Raw genomic sequence first — 21175 nt, 5'->3', positions numbered from 1 at the left:
GCTGCACGATATGAAAGCACTTCAAACTGCCTGCTGACAAGCAAGAAATTTCTCGGTCAAATTAGAACAGTGGTGTCAGGTGTTAAGATCCTATTGTCAGGCTCCTGCTCTTTCTGCAGCAAGAAGGTTTGACTCTGGTGCATTCTTTAAATGCAGTCTTTGTTCATAGGGGTCTGAATTATTGGGGGAAAGTTAGGGAAGACGCCTCATTTTAAAAACACAGGTGGCAGGCAGGCATCTTCCACAAGAAATCTACAAGCCACACCAGCTGACACAAACCAATTTTTTCCAAAATTACACAGGTAACCAGGCAGTCCTGTGACAAATGCAGAGGCAGGTACATTTGATGTTCCCAGGGCAATGCAGATAAGTAAGTCCTATAGCAACACCACTGGTGGGAACCAGTCAAAATACAGCTGATAGTGTCACCCATTCATCCTCTCATTGCTTAAGAGGTCATTCTTTTGAGATGGTAAGTACCTTCGTTCTTGAATCCATACCTACTCTATTCATGCACAAAATATGCCCTTAAGACAGGATTTGTAAGTGAAAAGAACCATTGGGAGTGGTTCCCCCCCCCAAGATATTTCCTTCTGCTAAAGCTATGGTTTTCCCAGTAGTGATGTATGGAAGTGAGAGCTGGACCATAAAGAAGGCTGATTGCCGAAGAATTGATGCTTTTGAATTATGGTGCTGGAGGAGACTCTTGAGAGTCCCATGGACTGCAAGAAGATCAAACCTATCCATTCTTCAGGAAATCAGCCCTGAGTGCTCACTGGAAGGACAGATCATGAAGCTGAGGCTCCAATACTTTGGCCACCTCATGAGAAGAGAAGACTTCCTGGAAAAGACCCTGATGTTGGGAAAGATGGAGGACACAAGGAGAAGGGGACGACAGAGGACGAGATGGTTGGACAGTGTTCTCGAAGCTACCAACATGAGTTTGACCAAATTGCGGGAGCCAGTGGAAGACAGGAGTGCCCGGCGTGCTCTGGTCCATGGGGTCATGAAGAGTCGGATACGACTAAATGACTAAACAACAACATTTCCTTCTGCAGAGGAATATTTGGCATCATTAAGAGTCTCTAGATGGCTTCAGGATAGCTCTCTTGTACTATTCCAGACGTGGTTTATATACTGTAAGTGTGTTTACCTTGTCTCCTTATGAACATTCATGTTATTTATGACACCTTAGAATTCTTATAACAATAAGTGTCCATTGATTAGCAAGTTGCAGGTATTTGCATTTTGTCTTTCTACCAGGAAAAGTGGCCATTTACATGTTTTATTGATCAGAATTATTTAGTTGTATAGGAGCTGGTTTTGGGACTATATGACCAGGAGAATTCTACAAATGCATTTAATTTTATGGGTACCAAAATCCCATTTCGGTGCAGGGTTGTTGTTTTTTTTACAAAGAGGTATTAGAATAGTAGTCAAAGATTACATGGCTGAGTGCAATAACTTTCTCTGCAGCAGCTCAGCAAAATGTCAGGCAGTTTGAGATGCAAAATGTTATTGCATTCAGATTTTTTTTTTTTATTAAGACCTGCTTAACTGTTGAAATCTTGGCTATTTCTGATTATAGGTATTATGTAGTCAGTATTATGAGGATCAGTCACTTGTCAGTTCCCTTTTAATTGTTATTTTTAAAAAAGGATCTTTGTCCAGATTTTCACTTTGGGGGATATGGCAACCCTATGTGAAAGGAACAGTGGGGAACTAGATTCTCTCCCGCATTCCTGAACCTTTCAAGGTATGCTTATTAGGGATACAGTACTTTGGATTCTAATCTGTTGTAGTGATTGTATGAACCAGCAGGTGGCAGTTAGTGTACGCAAATGCAAGGGGGAATCTAGTCTATGTAATTTATAATTGTAAGTTTCCATCTCTCTCTCTCTCTCTCTCTCTCTCTCTCTCTCTCTCTCTCTCTCTCTCTCTCTCACACACACACACACACACACACAATTCCCAAGTCTCTAACAGCTGTCTATACAGAGAAATGCAGTAGGCAAGGCTTCTCTGGTACTGGAAATCCTTCACCTGTTACATTTCTGTGTGTCAGTCAGGTGATCTGGTATAGGGGCAGCATCAGTAAAACAAACACACCAAGCCTAATTTATAAAATGTGTCATCTTATAATGGATAGCCATTTCAGAACATAAGAAGGGACATGTTGGATCAGACCAAAGGTCCGAAGTAGCCCGTCTTATTTCCTGCATTGGCTAGCTGAGTCCTTCTGGGAAGCCCACCAGCAAGATAGGAAAGCAGCAGCCTTCATTGTTTGGTAGCAAGTATTCAGGGACGTGGGTGGTGCTGTGGGTTAAACCACAGAGCCTAGAACTTGCTGATCAGAAGGTTGGCAGTTCAAATCCCCGCTATGGGGTGAGCTCCCGTTGCTCGGTCCCTGCTCCTGCCAACCTAGCAGTTCGAAAGCACGTCAAAGTGCAAGTAGATAGGTACCGCTCCAGCGGGAAGGTAAATGGTGTTTCCATGCACTGCTCTGGTTTCGCCAGAAGCGGCTTAGTCATGCTGGCCTCATGACCCGGAAGCTGTACCTCCTTCGGCCAATAAAGAGAGATGAGCGCCGCAACCCGAGAGTCGGCCACGACTGGACCTAATGGTCAGGGGTCACCCCCCTTTACCTTTACCTTTATTCAGGGACAAAGCACCTCTGAACCTGAATGTCTTCAGTTCATTTGTCTAATTCCAAACACCACAAGCATTTCTGGATATTCTGGGAAAATGACATCCAGAAATAATATCAAAATATACTGGAAATGCTGGAAAAGCATTATTCAGTGTTATTAAGGCCCAAGTGTTATTAAGGCCCAAGACTACAAAGAACTCATCTAACCAGATTAATGGGCAACAAAATGACAAATGAGGGTCAATGTGATTAATAGTGGAAAGGAAACAGTGCCGGTTCTGCAGTTCCATCATTTACAGGAATCTACCCCTTGATTCTGCTACCTGTGTGGGTGTAACCAGAACAGAAGCAGCTCCTACTAATTTACTTGTCTCTTACCAGTGGGGACTATCATCTCTCCCCCCACCTCCCCAGGAATGCCCCTGGATACGACACTACACTATGATGAAGCATTATTCCCAGGGGGCATTATGTCCTAGGAATCTGGCCAGCAGACTGCTAAGAGCAGCCAAGTTGCTACTCAAAGTGGCAGCAGGACTTTTCCTTTTTGTGAGAGAAAGAAAAACCTTCAGCCATCTCTTGTTTGAAGGTAAGACCCCTCCCCAGTTATTACAATTTGCCCCCAACCAAAAGAACTTTGCAAGCGGCAATGGCCCTGCAAAAGTGGTGGTGGAGTCAAGATATTTGGCTCAGCTTTAATTAATCCCCTGCATAATGGTGTACTTTTCATGTTTTGAATGTTTAGATTAAAAAAATAAAATAAAATAAAAATACTGCAATTGTTTGTATTTGGGGGTCTAATGTCTTTGCAAGTACAGGGTGCTTATAGTTCCACAACCAGTTTGTGCTATTTATCTTCCTAAGAGAAGGGAGATCACTCACTCACTCACTTGTACTCATTCAGGTTGCCTTTGCATTGCTCAACCATAGGAACAGTTCCAACCTGCATGGGCAAAAGCCAGATCTCTGCTTTTGCCCTTTTGTTTCTGCTGCACAGGCATAAATAGGATCCTTCATTGTTCTGCAGAAATGCAGTAACTGTTTTGTGTGCTGCGCACAAGGTTTTTGCCACTTGCCCAAGACAGTTGCTGCACCAAGGCAGCTACTCTTTCCCTCAAGAAATTGCTGCTTTTCAGCCAGTCCCTAGGGACCAGGCTAGATATCCCCTCTATACATGGTTTTGTTATGTAATTGGCTGGGCGGGGGGGGGGGGGAGGAATGCCAAGCAGTGTCTGATGTCAACTGAGGTGGGCGGGGAGGGGAACTTTAACATTTCCTCCCCCTTTCACAGCCCCAACAAAAACCCACCCCTCTGAGATGCTATTTGCATTTCAATTGAAAGCTCCATGGATGGAATTTTGGAAGACGCTGACATAAAAGCTCTATTTATGTGTTTGAAATCATGTTTGTGGGTGTGAAGTGTGTAGGGAGTGGGGTCGCCGCCCATCCTGTAAAAAACAGGATCACCCTGTTTGGGGACAAAAATGTCCCCTGTTCTGTTTGGACTTCAAACAGGAGACCTTTTCTTTTGTATTTGAGCTCGGCCAGCCCAAAATGGCGGTCGTGTCATCGTTGGTGCAGCTGATGAGGAGCTTGGCCCAGCGTGAGGGACAATAGAGAGAAGAGAAAAGACCTCCTCTCCCTCCCTCATACCTCCTTCCTTCCTCCTCACCGGCGCTCCTCTACCCACTACCTCAGCCACTACCCACCGGTTAAGAACGGTGCGGGTCTGCCGCCACTTAGCTGCCTCCACCACCCCAACCTGACGTCTCTACTTCCCTCCTCCTCCATGCTCAAGTCTTTTCCTATGCCTGCATGGGCAAGAGGCTAGAGCTGTGGTTCAAGTTGCCCATGGGAGCTGGCCATCTGCCCCTGGCTCCTGACGTGAGTCAAGGGAAAGAGAGGGGCCAGGTTGGTGAGGGAGGCGGGAGGCTAAACACAGGGAACCCCCCTCCACAAAGGGGGGAGAATTTGGTGTCACGAGAGTGTGTGTGCCCCCCAATCCTCACCCCCAACCTGCCCTGTCTTTTGCCTGACCAAAGGTGGCAACCCTAGATAGGGGGAGTGACTGCAGGCATGGTACCCCATCCATTCTTGTCCTTGCCTGCTTTCCCTGCGCACTTTATGCCCATATGCATTTTTCCTGAATGGATGAGAAGGCAGCAGATGCACAACAGGCACCAGCTTCAGTGATTTAAAGGAGAATTAGACAAACCTATGGAGGACAGATCTTTCGGTGGCTGCTAGCAGTGATGTTTAGGCCAGTTAAAGCAGTTGTTGGGAAGCAATGAGGGGAGAGGACTGGAGGCATCTGGTTGGCTAATGGAGGTAGTCAGATGCTAGAGGGACTGTCTGCAGAGTTCCTCATATGTTCTTAAAATTGAATATTTGATGGCTACATCAAAGAGAGAGAGGAGGAAATAGAGAGTAAGAAATGAAAGCAACGGAGGCATTTTCTGCCTTGGAATCCTAGCCCAGAGCGGCTGGGGAAACCCAGTCAGATGGTGTTATGTACTAAGCTTGGATCCTAGAACAATAAACAAGTAGGATCCTAGAATGCAACAACTGATTGGCTTGCAGGAAAAGACCAATCAGGTTCCAGGAGGGAAGCAGAATCAGCCAATCAGATGGGACTCATTGTGTAAATAATGTATATAAAAGCCTGAGGTTGGGGGGGGGATTCAATCACTGTTTTACAAGCTGCAATAAAGAGCATGAAATCACTACAGGACTCCCGAGTATATTTCATATGGGCAGGGTACAAATAATGGTTTATGGCAGGTATTATAGAAAAATAGATGTCCATTGCCTAGCATCCATTTAACATTTCCCCAAAAAGCTCAAAACAACTTTGCATTATCTTAGTAACCCTTTCAACAGGCTGTAAGAAAGGCAAATATTGTCTCAACAATATAGAAGGAGCGGTGCTAATGCCATGAGATTGTGGTCTGAGGACTTCTCAGCACATGCCCTAGCTATCTACTACTATACATCTGCTCTCCAAACAGTACATTATACATTTATAATATAATCAATGAAAGTTGCAGCTCCACTAAGTGCAACATGGAGGGATGGAGTGTTCTTGGATAGGAAAGCTGCTTTTATGCCACTTGGTAGGCAACAGAAGCCAGCCTGTGCTTGCGCGTATGTTGGAAAGGTGCCATATATCTCTGGAAGGACTAAAAAAAGACTCGGCTGCTGAATTAATTTAGGTACATCAGCAGTCAGATCAGGTATCTTCAATATAGGTTTAGGGGGTAGTTGGGAAATTTGGAAGGGTTTGGGTAGCTGGGAAATAAAATATGAAAGCAAGTAGGTCATTTTTCTGTGTGCAAACACCAGCGATCTGTACTTGCGTGAATGGGATGAAGGAATTACCCCCAGACACACCAGACACAATTCAAGCTGGCTAGTGATTGTTAGCCTTCAAACACTGGCAGAAGCTGAACTGCGACAGAATTCCTCTTGGAGGAGTACACTTTTTGTGGATGCAATCACACTGGGATTAAGAAAACAAGAAAGTGAATGTTTATTAATAATGGAGAGTGCCTGGTGCTGCCTGATAATTTTTAGAAACAAACAAACAAACATGCTTCTTAAAAGGATAGTGTAAGTTGTGTGTTTGGTCATGTCATGACAATAATTTTGCTTGGACTAGTTGTGAATTCATACTGGGTTGCCATCTTGATTCTAAATGGCGCCTGACGATATATCGAGAAGTGGCTGAGCGTGTGCCAAAATAAAATGAGTGGTGCCATGTTCCAGTCTACCATCTTGAATCATGATGGCACCCGGCATCCAAACATTGATGAAGGCCATTGCCCCCCTACCCAGGAACCCTCATGCCCAATCTGGGGTCACTATCTTGAGAGGCAGCCAAACATATGCCCCTAATGGGTAACGTTCTTCCAAATTCATGTTTCGGTCCCCCATCTTAAATCAAAATGGCTCCTGGTATCCAAACACTGACAAAGGTCACTTCAGGATCCCTCACGCCAAATTTGATGACATTACATCAAGAGGTACCCAAAGGTCGAAGTAGACCCCCACACGTTAGGAACTCGCAGGAGGAAGGTGACATGTTGTTTGGACTAGGAACCATAGTCTAACAAACAGGCCCGTTTAAGAAGCCAGCTTCATAATCCATGGATTGTAGTTGTCCTGCTTTGAAATGGAGCAGAATTTGTTATAAACCACAATACCTTGTCTGGGTGATACAACAGAATTGGAAGAATTGCAGGGCAGACACTGAGTAGAGAAACACAGAAAAGCAAAATCTATCTTGATACTAAAACTTATTAGCTTCTGTTGATCATATCACCTTCTGCTCTGTTAAACACCATTGCCTACAGGTGTCCAGATTTGACAGGAAAAATTTCCATTTATTTTATCTCTGCCCGCCCTAAGCAACACTAAAAGAGAGGACTTCAGGTTCTTGATACAGAGTTTGGTTTGTTGCTACAGAAATTCCCCCTAGTTAATAGGTGCTTTCCCACAGCACCTTGCTGCTTGCCAAAATGGTAGGTGGATAAATGCAAGTTTGAGTGATTATAAGCTTGCATTAGATTTGTATAGGTGTGCCATTAACTACATTTGGGAGGTCTGAATAAATTTATTGATATAACTTGGCTCAGTATTGCAATAAAAACACGTCTTCTTCTTATGTAAAACATGGTTGCAGCGGCACAGTGTGATAGGAATTTTGAGGGCTTAGATATATGTTAAATGTTCATAAGTGTACCAACCAAGCACGTACATAGATCAGCACAGGAAGACTGACCTGGAACCATTTTGATTTCCAAACTGTCCCATACTGACCAAATGTTTTCTCTGCAAGGTCAAAGGAAAATGGAAAAGCCTCCCCATTGTCTTTTCTTTCACAAATCCTTTCTTAAGGGTATGTCTGTGTTTGAATAGGGTGTGAGCCTGTGACCTGGCCCAGGAACTAAGTATTTATCATTACAAAAGACTGGCCAGGCTCCCCAGGAAATCCAATCAAGTAACCTGCCAGACAGGAGATAAACGACAGGAGAAAAACAACATTCAAATTTGTGTTTTAGACCGCCTTTTCTGTGATGTAGGTATGCTGTATCTGGGGGGTGGTCTTAGGTTACACCCCTTCTGTGATGTATGTATGATGTTTCTGGGGGTGGTCTTGATCTACAGGGTGGCAATTTCAAAAGTCCATATAAGGCCTTGCACGCCATTGCTCTGGGTTCTTCCTCCTTTCCTGCGGGTAAGAGGAGCACCCTGTTGCAACAGATCAATAAAGATCAAGCTTACTAGCTGCTTTGCTTCTCAATATTCTTTGGTTGGCCTCTGTTATTTTCTCCTACCAATAGGGAACCTATGTAAGGACTCTGTATGGGCTCTTGGATACCCCATAAGGCAAAGGGGCAATTTTTGTTTACAACAACAGTTAAGGGCTGAAGAAGATATTCTGAGATGGATCCATGACCAGTTAATGGTAGGGGGGGAGGGATGATGTGCAAAATAAAAGACACAATTTTGAGCTCAAAATAAGATGTTATAGACTGCCACTTGCTCGATATTTTCATTATTGGGTTTAGGAAAGGATGCAGGAGTGTGATAGTGAAATCTGCTGATGAGACAATGTTAGGAGGCATTTTCAATAAAGGTAAGGACTGGAAAATTATGCAGGATAGATAGCCTTGTCTTAAGGACTGATATAACAATAATTAACTGGATGGAATTCAGGAGGACAATGAGAGATGACATTTATTGACCTGTGGCTGATTAATAAGTTCTTTTTGTATTTGCCAAATACCTGCTAGGAAATAAACGATTGATAAACTTATGAACCAGCACCGTGGGAGGCAACTGATAAGAAGGTGGATGTGAGGAAGGAATTTTCAAAACAGCTTGACATATCTAATAAATATAGGTTGAAATTAATATTACTATACAATAAATTAGAATGGCCTCCCCTACACTATTGTTTATTAGGAATGAGAAGGGTGAATCCTTCTGAGCTTAGCTGAAAGTCAGGCATAAGAAGAAAAGGCGGGAAACACAAATCTACATTATGATAGGACATTATTATTATTATTATTATTATTATTATTATTAGAATTTATAAACTGTCCTATACGCAGAGGTCTCAGAGCAATTCACAGAAAATATATATAATCAGAATAAAAACAACAACCCAATAACAAACAGACCCCAAGAAAAGAGCCACATTTTAAAAGGTTATAGGATGTCAAACAGATCAACCAAAGGCCTGGTTAAAAAGGAACATTTTTGCCTGTTACCTAAAGGTGTGTAATGAAGGCACCAGGTGAACTTCCCTGGGGAGAGCGTTCCAGAGATGGTGAGCCACTGCAGAGAAGACCCGTTCTCATGATGCCATCCTCTGGACCTCTCAAGGAGGAGACACATGGAGAAGAGCCTCAGAAGATGATCTCAGGGTCCTGGTAAGTTCATATGGGAAGAGGCAGTCCTTGTGGTATTGCAGTCCTGAGCCGTTTAAGGCTCTGTAGGTCAAAACCAGCACTTTGAATTGGGCCTGGAAACTAATTGGTAGCCAGATCCTTTTCAAAACTCCATGTCACACAACATTGTCAGCAGGACAGCAGCACACCCTCTCCCCTTCTTCAACATGTGAGCGCTTCACATGCAAGTAACACGTGAACAGAGCTGAAATAAGTAGTTAAATATGAGAGGAGGGAAGTAGAAATATAAGGGAGGGAGGAACATGTGAGCACAGGTCTCATTTCTGTAGGTCCAAACCATGTTGCATGGGATCTCTGAACCAGCTCTGTGTTAGAAGAGATCCTGAAATTTAACCTTCATTATAAGTAGAACCCCATACAATTTCAAACAAAGCATCCCCATTGTTTCCTATATACAACAGACAAGGCAAAGCAAGTTTTCCCCCCTTGATGGCTTACCAACAATCCTCCAGGGCAGGTCTTCTTGTAGCACAATTGGACTGCAATCTGTAGCCTCTTACCAGAGAGTTAGCCCCACTAAACTTAACGGGAGTTCCTTTTGAGAAGACTTGTAGAGGACTGCACTGTCCTCACAAGCCCAGATGTAGCGATATCCATCTTCATATGCGAAAAACTGGGTTTCTGCCTTAAGAAACTGTGTCTTTATGGCTTTCAAACTTGAACTATAGTTTATACACCCCATGGCTTAATGTATCGTTAAAACTTGGTTCTTCAGTAGACTTTGAAATGTAAATAATTGTGTAAAGATTTGCCATATCTGCTTGCTGAGTGTCTTCAAATAGATACATGTTTTCCAGAGATAATGGATAATGGATATTAGGTGTACTTGGAATTGTAAAAGAGGTCACACTGTTTCTTTTTCTTCAAGACCTGTAGGCATGTAAATCTCAAAGCAAAAACTGAGAAACCATTCATCCACTTGATTAATAATAACTGAAACAAACAAAAATGATTGATTCATTATCTAGGCTGTAACAAAGCAAACTTTAACAATTCCTTGAGTCTGAATATTTGTTATCAGGATGACCAGTTTGTTTATCTACAAAGGGGAATTTTACAAAGAATATGACTCATCCAACTTCTTTAAGTCAGAAGAGCAGCTTTTATACTATTTTGATACATGTTAGCATCTACTTAATCAGAAGTTGTTGTTTTTTTCAAATTGGGGGTTCATCTGGACATCCAGGAACTTTAAGATAAGAGTGATGAATGGATGGCATAAGATGGATAGAAATAGGTCAGAAAGAATCTGCATCATAACTCCCACTTTCCTTTGGCTTGTAACACCACAGAACACACCAAGGCCACTTACTTGATAAATAAGATTGGTAAATTTCCTCCTCCTCCTCCTCCTCCTCCTCCTTGAAAACAAAAAGAAACTGTTCCTTGCTTCTATAGTGCAACTCTCTTCCAGTTAATTTTGCATTAATGTTCCACATAATGACTGAACACAGGATACATGGCTTCAAGATAGCTCTCATATTGTACTCTTGCATGCCACCCCAATCTCTGAGCAGTGTGAGATTTCAGCGGGTTCAGGTGCTTATCAAGGGTTTGTGTTTCTTTTTGGGAATGACGCGTAGCAGAGAGTGTGGCGTCTTTATGATATGTGGTTTATTTACACATATATACAACTTGATCCTATGGTGGAGGAAGAGTTCACAGCATTAACAGCCAGAAAGGATCTTGTTTCTCTCCTAGCGAGAGTGTTCAGAAATCAAACATGATGCTCTCCTTCTCTGACTTCTAGGTGGCATTACAGCCAACTTCCAATTCTCAACTCTGCCTTTTGTCCTTCTCACTGTTGAAGAGTTGGAGGAGGGACCCTTCCCTTTGTTCTCTTAAAGGCCCATTACCTTTCCCTTGTTCTCGCTTAATGGCCGATCACTTTTCATTTGTTTTCTTAATGGCCCATCACCCAGGTGATTACACGAACACAGGATGCTTCCTGTCTTATATTTTAGCACTTGCTGGTTCCAGGGTTAGAATGTGTCTGGTAACCACAAACTCATAACAGTACCAATGCCCCATCAGTTATTTAATTTGCTAGTTGCTAGAGAGTGCTCAGCTTATTCAGAAAAGTTTTTAGCAGCTTCTTCCTCTAGTTTTCATTCTATCTCTTTAAGGAACTATGCTTAGAGCAGAGCTACAAAGAAGATCGCTTCTTTTACTGGGAAGTAATGGCTTATGGCCACAAATCCCCTTTTGGCTGAGCGGGGAGAACTGCTTATGGTAATTTCATCACTAAGTACGTCACTTTTGTAGCATCTGCATGCAGAGGTTCACTGAAGTTCAGCTATCTTACTTTGCTCCCCATTGCCTAGTTCACGCTGAGCAAAAAGCTGTACTTATTTCTGGCAACGAACAAAGGAATCTAAAGGGTGCCACATTTGAAAATAAGAATGTGTTATCCTAATATCCTCTCTTGCAAGGAGAGTCATGGAAAGTTTCCCAAAATCCTAGAGTTGTCTTCAGCATTCTGCTAACCAATCCAGGGCCATGAACAGTCACTCAAGGGAACAGATTCCAAAGATGGCACCATTTTCCTACCACAAGTCTTCATCTGCATTTGGCATTTAAAAAATGAATGAGCTCCAGTTTCAGGAATAGACATTAAAGGTTCTATTTAAACAAACCATGGAGGAAACGTCCCTCCTCTGCCCCCTGAGATCAAACATTTTATAAGCGGCACCAATGGTCATATAGTGTACTGTTTTTATGGGCTTACAGGGACCGGCATGTCATTCCAGGTACTGGGATCCTGGAGGAGCTATCTGGCTGGGAAATCATCCAAAATATCCACCTGAATGATCTTGGATGTCCTTTTATGCTGCTTAATTGTCCAACCACTGCAGTTTGCTCAGCTCTCAGATTAAGAGCCAGGAAAGAGATTAAACTCTTTTAAGCCTGGTGACCAGTTGGGCTACTTTTAGATAACCTTTTGATGTTCTTATTGGCAAGCGAACCCACAGTTTTCTGAGTGTTTGTTCTGATTAAGATACATATATGACATAAACAGCTGGCTCCTGGAGGGCTGACACACAGGTGACACAGAGGTTGGTTACACAGGCTCTTTGGCCTCCTCAGAAATAAAGTTCATTTAACCACTAACTCGGCTCATAGTGAGTTTCTGTGTGATCAGCTTAGGACAAAAGAACCACATACAATGCACTGCAGCAACCTTGTCTGAAAATTAGCAGAGCATGGACTACAAAGAGTAAATCATCTCTGTTCAAAAGCTGCCAAAGAAGGCAAGAAAGCACTCCTGACCACTGAGGCCTCCTGCGTCTCTAGTGACAGTGCTGCTGGGTAAGCCCTAAGCTAAGACCTGCTCCTTCCAAGAAAATACAGTTGTACCTCTGGTTAAGAACTTAATTCATTCCAGAGGTCCGTTCTTAACCTGAAACACCACTTTAGCTAATGGGGCCTCCTGATGCCGGAGCACGATTTCTGTTCTCATCCTGAAGCAAAGTTCTTAACCTGAGGTAATATTTCTGGGTTAGCGGAGTTTGTAACCTGAAGCGTCTGTAACCTGAGGTACTACTGTACAACCCTGTCCAGCGCAGGCTGTTTCCTAATGTCTCAGAATCGAGGACTTGGAACACATGCCACTTCTGTCTTACTGTTTTACCACATCCACATTTGAGTATCTTTTTAATTTATTTTAAATATTGTTTTCTGTGAAATGTGGGGAAGCTTCTGACATTTACAAAATAAAGAAAACACCCTACATTTCATCCTTAAAGATAAAACCAAATCATAACTGGAAAAGCATCAGAGAAGTCTAGTCCTTTGGGAGACCCAAAACCTGGTGTCTAAACATTTGTTTTGATCTGTTCCCTGAAAGTTAGGAGGGCATGGGAGGGGGTTGGCCACTCGAAAATAAAAGGATTTTCGGGGCAGGGTAGGCCCATGGCACAAATTTGCATAAGAGCTCCATATGCTGATTTATAGGCGTATGAAATTAAGATGGCGTGTGGCTGAGATTTTGCCAACGCTGTGCTTTGCAGTGTCCAGCTGCCCTTTCAGCAAAGTAACAACTCTTCTTTATAGTATTAAACTAAGGAACAGGAAGTCTGGGATCTGCCACAAAAGACCTGGAGCTCAGGCCTGCCAGACCACCATTTAACAAAGCTCCTGTGACAAGCTTCTTTGAACAGGGACTTGGAGGACAGAGGAGCCACTTCTGTAAAAGCGGAATGAATGGGAAGACTCATGGTTTAGGCACTCTAAATTAGGAATGCATACTCTTCCCAAGTGTCCCGATTTAACTGGGACATCCCAGATTGACAGAAGCCACCCTGGCTTCTGATCCCAATCTCAGATGACCAATTTTGGGGCTCGTTGTTTGGTTCTATGCTGTGGTGCAAGCAGAGCCTTGCAGAGCCAGGCAGAGGCCCGGGCCAGGTAGATAATGTGCCCTTTTACCCTGGGGATAACTGAAGTCTTATAAATAAGTACAGTATATAAATAATTTCCACAAAAGTTATGCTGACAAATAATTTTATTTCAAGCCTTGAACCATATCTGCATATAAAGACAAAATGGAAAATATAGATATACAACAGTGCTTTTTAAAAATACATAGGGAAAAGGATTATTTTAAGTATTTACATTTAAAAATGCTTTGCTGGCTTTCTTCTCTGCAAATTCTTGAATTATGCAGGAAAAATCAAGCAACTTCACCTTATCGTGGTTTATGTTTATCATTGCTAAACCATTTAGGCATTCTTGAGCCATCATTGATCGAAAGAAAAACTTAATTCGTTTTAATATATTGAAACATCTCTCATTGGAGGCCACTGTGCATCCCAGTGCATCCCCTGCAATTGTGAATATGCTGACTGAGGCCCCCTTTGGAATCGAAGGCCCGGGCCATGTGGCCCATATGCCCCCCCTCTGTCTGGGCCTGGGTGCAAGTCAGGTGGCTCACATCAGAGTGTGGGACCCAGAAACAGAGGAGGGGGGAACTACCTTGATGCCACATATCATCACTCCCCTTCCTCCATCCACTGTGGCACTTCTGGAAGCTGCCTTCTGGAAGTATGTCTGTGGCATTGGAGGAGGATGCAGAGGCTGGTCTGGTCCATGTAGCAGGTAGGAGAGGGGAGGGATGGGGCAGGCGGGTGAGGAAGGGGGCAGAAGCAGGGAGAGGGTGTACGAATGAGCGACGGGATTGGCTGGATGGTGTGGATGTGCCCCAAATTTTCCTCTCAAAATGTTAGGGGGTATGGGAAAATTCTGGGCTTATAATAATAATGATCCTCTAAGATTTAGAAAACAGCTAGATATGTTTACTCAGAAGTAAGCCTTATTGAGTTCAATATAACTTATTCCTGTGTGTATTACAGCTGCATTTATTTATTTTTTAATCTTGAGGCACGGAAGCGTGTTTGTTTCCCTCTCTTCCTCAAGTAGCCCAGGGCAGATAACAAGTTTTATAAAGCGAATATATCAACATCACTACTGTTTTGAACTGTTCTTAATATTTTGTGTTTTTAGGGTTGCAACATACCCTGGGACTTTAGGGCAAAGGGCAGGTAATACATAATCATAATACAAATAAAATGTGAATATATTAAAATGATAACACTAAAATCACCACCACACAAGAAAATAGTATCTGAGGTTAAATACTTTGTTAGAGGACCACATTTCCATGTCGTGAGATGTTTTTTGCAGTTAGAAGCTCAGATCTAATTTCCAAGATGCATCAACAATTTTGTGTCAAGAGACACATAAAAGCTGTCTTTTTTTGAAAACATTTAATTAAAATGTGTAAAAACATTTTAAATAAGCAAAATAGCTTATGAAAACGGAAGCTCTTCCGAGATGCATTGTTTTCAGGAAATAGTGACTTCTTATTATTTATAGCTCCAGACGTGGTATACCAAGATGTGATTCCCACTTCTCACTGCCAGCAGTGATTTTGGGCTTCTTCCAACTTCCTCCTTGAAACAGAAATATGCTTCTTTTGGTGATCTCATTTGTTTTATATTCTCATATTTTTTCCTGCCCCCACAACTCTCCTTCCTTTGGCTAAGCAGCCTTTTAGAAGTGCCATCCAATGTGGAAGTCTTTGTTTTCCCCTTGAAGAGCGATACTTCACTGTTGGCTAAATCAAGAGTTTTACAATTCTAAAAGCAATGTCTTGGATGTGGAATATTATTAATACAGTATAATGAGTGGGAGGGAGTGTTATTGATACTGGGAGGCTGGGTGAGTATGAATTCATCAGGGAGGCAGAAAAGTTTGGAGCAGGAGGAATTAATTGGGTGGTGAGACAGCTTAGGCACCTAGGCAGGCCACACTTGAAGGCCCACAGATTCTCCACGTCAGTGTTAGAAACTCATTTACGGTATATAAGCTAACCACGAAATGGCACCTTAAACCTAGGTTACAATTGCCACAATGGAATGTCTAGATACCAATGGAATTTATTGTCATTGTCGTCATCACCATCACCATTAATTTCATTTCTATACCACTTTATATTTTAAATGAAAAAAATCTCAAAGCAGTTTACAGAACATGAAAACAAAAATCCACGTAGCCCCTTCTAATTCTATAGTTCTATGATTCTTTGAATCCAGAATAAAACAAATGCAAGCTTCAAGAAAATATTTTGGATCCTTCTCTAAGTGACATTTTGCTTTCCCCATATTTATTTACCTATTTGATTTATGTATCTGCCCCATAGCAGAAGTACTGGAGGAAGCCAGTGTGGTGTAGTGGTTAAAGTGCCGGACTAGGACCTGGGAGATCAGGGTTCAAATCCCCACTCAGTCATGAAGCCCACTGGGGGCCAGGCAGAGCCTCTTATCCTACCTCACAGGGTTGTACGAATTAACTGAGGAGGGAGGTGAATCATGTACTCCTTGGAGAAAAAGGTGGGATATCAATTCAATAAATAAACTCTTCTGCTTACCTGCCCAAGAAAGCTGGAGGGGCCAGCCAGACGCAGATGTTGCCAACCTGGCGTCCAGAGATCTCCACATGGTCACAACTGGGCCTGCGCCAGTTGCAAAATTCCTGGGGAATTTTGAACACTGCTTCACGTGTGTCACCATCATGCAAGGTTCTGTAATGGAATGACAGTAAGAAAAATTGGTCCCTCCCATGAGAATCTTACAATCTATAATTCAACAGGGAGACAAGTAGGTGGAAGAAAGAGGTGATGCTAAATAGGGAGATAAAATGTTTTCGGCTTGATTTTAAGTAAACTCTTACTGGATTTCTCAGCAGCTTCTGTTACTATCGACCATGGTATATTCTTGATGCTGAAATCAGTAGGAGAACCTGCTACCTTTACTCTTAGTTGCAGTAATAATCTCATGCCCCGTCATACCATTTGGGGTAAGTGAAGTGCTCACTGGGGTAATAAGATTATGCTGAATGCAGAGTGGAGAGCAGTGACACTTAATGTGGCAATTAATTGTATCTGGTGGCATTTGTCTGCATGAGCAGGGCTCCAACTTTGCTAGGCTCTTTATGCTTTTGAAAAAGGGCAACAAATGCAGTGGCAAAAATTGGCTGGCTTTGAAAAGGAAAAGTTTGAGAAGCTGCCTATTTCATTGTAAATTGTTGATGAGCTTCCTCAGTAGACCCGTATTTCATTTGTGTGTGTTCTGAGAGTCGCTTGGCATCTTTGAACTGTGCAAATAGCATGTCCTGGCAGATTTACCCAGTAACTCCCACAGGTCTTTACCAAGACAGAGATGATGTTTGTCGACCACACAGAATCCAAGGATGCACATTTGTTGCTGCAATGGAAAATAACTCTGCAAAATATATGGATTGGGGAGGGGGAATTAACTCTGTGAAAGTATCAGCATGGACTATTTTGATCCGGAAAAATCTAGCAACAACTCAATCAGCACAGGCATAACAACCTCCTGAATCCTGATTCTTCCAGCTATAGTTCATACGGAACACGAACGCCTCCAATATAAAGGCTACAATTATTGTCATCACCACCATGGTCACAATATAGAAAATCATGAAATAGAGGCAGCTCCAGTGCGAAGTCTCTGATGTCACCCCTTCCATGATGATGTACCAGTCGTTGACGACTGTCAACTCAAACAGGGTAACAAAACTGTTCAAAACAGGAATGACATGCATGCAAGAGGAGGTGGGGTCCATAAACTTTGAGACTGAAGGAATAATAAACTAGAGGTCCAAGCAACCAAAATAAAACACACATAAATATGAGAAGATAAGATAAATGAGGGGGGGTTGGGAGTTGGGGCACTGTTGTACAATGGTTCTTCTCATTCCTCCTGGGACATGTCCAGAAAGTAGTGGTGGAGGGGGTGAGTGTTAGGACTGCTAGGTGCTCACCAGTGGAGTACCTCAGGGCTCCGTTCTCTTTGTCATGCTTGTCAACATTTATCTGAAGCTGCTGGGAGAGATCATCAGGGGGTTTGGGCTGGGTCTTCAGTAGTATGCGGATGATACCCAGCACTACCTCTTGTTTAAATCAGAACCAGTGAGGGCAGTGAACATCCTGTGTGAGTGTCTGGTGGTGGTTGGAGGGTGGTTGCCACCTAACGGATTAAGGTTGAATCCTGACAGTACTGTTTCTGGGGGACAGGGGATGGGCAGGTTTGGGAGACTCCCTGATTCTGAATGGGATAACTGTGGTCCTGAAGGACCAGGTACACAGCCTTGGAGTCATTTTGGACTCCCAGCTGTCCGTGGAGGTGCAGATTAATTCTGCATCCATAAACTAAAGCTAAAATAACAGAGTTTATGAATAGAGTTTATGAATACATTTATTTTAAAAATACTGTAATATGGTCCAGGGCATTGTAATACTGCAAACCCAGAATCCCATTTAATGTGCACTTACTTTGATGGGGACATGAAATTGTGAGTGGCGTGATATTTGGTAAGCAATTTCAAAAAAATGCAAACTTGGTACACATCCCTGCTTATGAGAAAGTGGAGCAAAAATTTCTGCTTCACCAAGCAGGGGGTCCACAGAGGAAGGAGCTGGGGGCAAGAAAGGGGAAGTAGGAGAATAATGAAGTCAGAACACAGGTTCTGTGATGGAACTAAATATTCAAGTGAAGTGATTTTCAGCTAAAATTGATTCAGCTAGGTACAGCGGATCCTCAGAATCTGCGGATTTTGCAGAATCTTTCTTCAAGAAACAGTGAGCAGCTTATGACAAATAGCAGCAATTAAACTCAACAATTGCAAGGCCAATTTCTTAAGAACCGGAATAACAGCAACATGATAGCAAATACAACACTATATAAAAACACTCAATACTATAAATGGAACAACATTATATTGGCATTACACGTTCTAGCAATTACAAAAATAACAAGGGAGCTCGGCAGTTTTATCTTGGTTCTAAATGCACCCGTCCCATGATAAATAAATGTTGCTCACAGTTCTTCTCCCGCAGTAACTGAATGGCAAAGAACAGGATTGCGGACAGGTTGGAACTAAAGCAATGGAACAATGTGCTCCTTGAAGCCCAAGGTTTTTATTCATTTTTAAACAAAGGCTTGAAAGAGTATTCCAGTACTGAAAAAATATAGGAATGCTTCCTCTGTGTGTAGTAGTTTTGCAATTCCTATAAAATGACCAGGGCAATAATGGGAACACTTTACATTTTTGGGGTGGAGACTTGTTGCATCTACACCAGTGTAGCTAAATGGGCCCATCCCCTGGAGGGACCCCTATTGCCATGCTGCTTGATGAAATCATATTCCTTAAGCTATGTCCTGTACACATACAATCTTCTTCTCTGGCGATCACTCGTAGCCAAGTAAGGTTGTCTTCCATGAACAGAGTCTTAACAGTGAGTCCATAAGTGACCGTGGAGGCCAATTCTGGATCCACATGTCCTTCCACAGTGGGGACATAGGTTTCCGGGTGGAAGTTGATCATGGTGAGGGTTTGCCAAGCGTGCCTTCCTCTTAGCACGTTTCTCCCTTGCGTTCTGAGTTCGAGCATCTTCAAAGTCCATGACACCTTTGGTAAAGGCTGTTCTCCAACTGGAGCACTTGCAGGCAAGTGTTTCCCATTTGTCAGTGTTTATAATACATTTTTAAAGATTTGCCTTGAGAGAGTCTTCAAACCTTTTTTGTTGACCACCGGCATTACACTTTCCATTTTTAAGTTCAGAATAGAGTACAGTAGTTGCTTTGGAAGACGATCATCAGGCTTCCGCATATGACCAGTCCAACGAAGTTGATGTTGAAGAGACATTGCTTCAACACTGGTGATCTTTGCTTCTTCCAGTACACTGACATTAGTTCGCCTGTCTTCCCAAGTGTAAAACTTTTCAGAGATACCATTGATAGAATCTTTCGAGGAGTTGGAGATGGCGTTTATAAGTGGTCCATGTTTCACAAGCATACAGTAAGGTTGGTAGTACAATAGCTTTGTTAACAATACCTGCCCTGGGGCACTAGCTTTCCTTCTTATCCTGCAAAGGAGACCAAACTGATGGCATATTAACATATAAGCAATGCCTGCATGGAGCATCCTTATGGCTCTTTAGTAGCCTGCCAATAAAATAGCCTGGCTGATTGTGAATATGCAATTTCAGAGTGGCTAGATTCCTCCAAACCTTCCACCCCACCACATTATAGCAAAGTAGTGCTAATTCTGTACTTGAGAGGCACTTCCGTGTTCTTGCCAGACCAGGTCTGAAGTACGGTATTCATAATTGCTCAAAATTTAAAGGCAGCTCCGTTTCCTGAAAAACAGTGTTTTCAATGAAATATGCTCTGTTGGGCCAAGCCACAATAGATTTTCTCGTCTGTCTATTAAAGGTGGAGCTGAGAAAGTAAAAGAGTGTTTCTGTTATTTCTATAGGGAGTCAATCAGTGTAATGTCAACTCAGAAATATGTCCCATTGTTTCCAGTGGGGCTTCTAGTGCAAATAGCATCACAAGCTAAATTGTTTGTTTAGGGATGTGGTTCCTTCCTAACTATTCCCTGGTTATCAGAGCAGTACAAATTGTGTAATAATCATATTCTTGGGGTGTGGGGTGTGTGTGTCTGCAATTATGGGGAGGGGGAGCCAGAAAGCTTCATTGTGCAAGTCAAGTTCTGCAAGCTTTTTTTCTAGACACCCGCTTTCAAAGTATTTAAGACATTGTATGTATGATTCACCTCCTCTTCTTCCTTGTCAGAGTGCTTGATACACATTTGGGGATTCAAAGCAGTGAGTAGCTCCGAACTTCACAGTGCTTTGGATTCTAGCCACAGACTGTTAAAGACCAGTGAATATACAGGGGCTGCATCCTTCAAAACATCACTTTTTTATAATAATAAAAAAGCATAATGGATATAAAACAGTATTTTACCAGGAGGTATTTTCTGATGGTTTTAGCAGCAAATACTCCCTGTTTACTCAGAGAAGATCTCCCAGAACACCTATTTAATGTCTTTCTGGATTATTGACTTTGTCAGAAATCTACTGCCAAGTTCAGTTTTAGATTCCACCCCCCTCCCCGTCTCAGGCTGGGAGATTTTTTCCAATGCACTGTGTTTCAAAAGCAATTACAGTACCTTTAGTGATGCAGTATTTTCCAGTAAATGTACCTGGACTGTTGAGCTTACTTCACCCCACAGAGGATAGTTCTGTTCCAAATGTAGGTCATTAGTACTCAGCAATTTGTTCCATTACAGCTAATTGCCAAGGTAGAAGTATTATGCTATCCCTTACATTACACACACACCTTTTAAAAGAAGCTCTGTAAAATAATAGATGTTCCACAATTCTATCAGTGTTGTCTATTGGGGGTGGGGGGCAGGGGGAGTTCAAAATAAAGATTGCTTAAAATTTTCATTTTAAAACTGAATGTAAATAATTAACCCATTATCTCACCTTTTTTTTCTTTTCTTACATTAATGTGTGTCTCTGTGTGGGTATTTATTAACCTCCTAACTGGCTCTACTAAGGGCTAACAGACAACCCATGATCTAGCAACTAGCCTGTGTGGGGCCAAGATTTGAGAAATCCCAGCTTTGTTCTCATTGTGCAAATTATTATGTTTTGGTCTAGCCTACCATTGTCACA

The 21175-nt window shown here is 42.4% G+C and overlaps 1 protein-coding gene across 1 annotated transcript in view; it reads left to right on the top strand.

The window, feature by feature from the left end:
• Window positions 1–3216: 3216 nt before the first annotated feature.
• Window positions 3217–21175, top strand: part of ST6GAL1 (ST6 beta-galactoside alpha-2,6-sialyltransferase 1) — a 106878-nt gene continuing 88919 nt past the window's right edge. The window contains exon 1 of the mRNA XM_081910504.1: window positions 3217–3239. The gene's annotated coding sequence lies outside the window, so the exon portion shown is untranslated. The remainder of the gene's footprint in view (window positions 3240–21175) is intronic.

The sequence above is a fragment of the Podarcis melisellensis genome, assembly GCF_964234715.1.
Source record: "Podarcis melisellensis genome assembly, chromosome: 5".
Classification (NCBI taxonomy): Eukaryota; Metazoa; Chordata; class Lepidosauria; order Squamata; family Lacertidae; genus Podarcis; species Podarcis melisellensis.
Note: the sequence above shows the minus strand (reverse complement) of the source record. Positions and strands in the feature narration are given on the sequence as shown.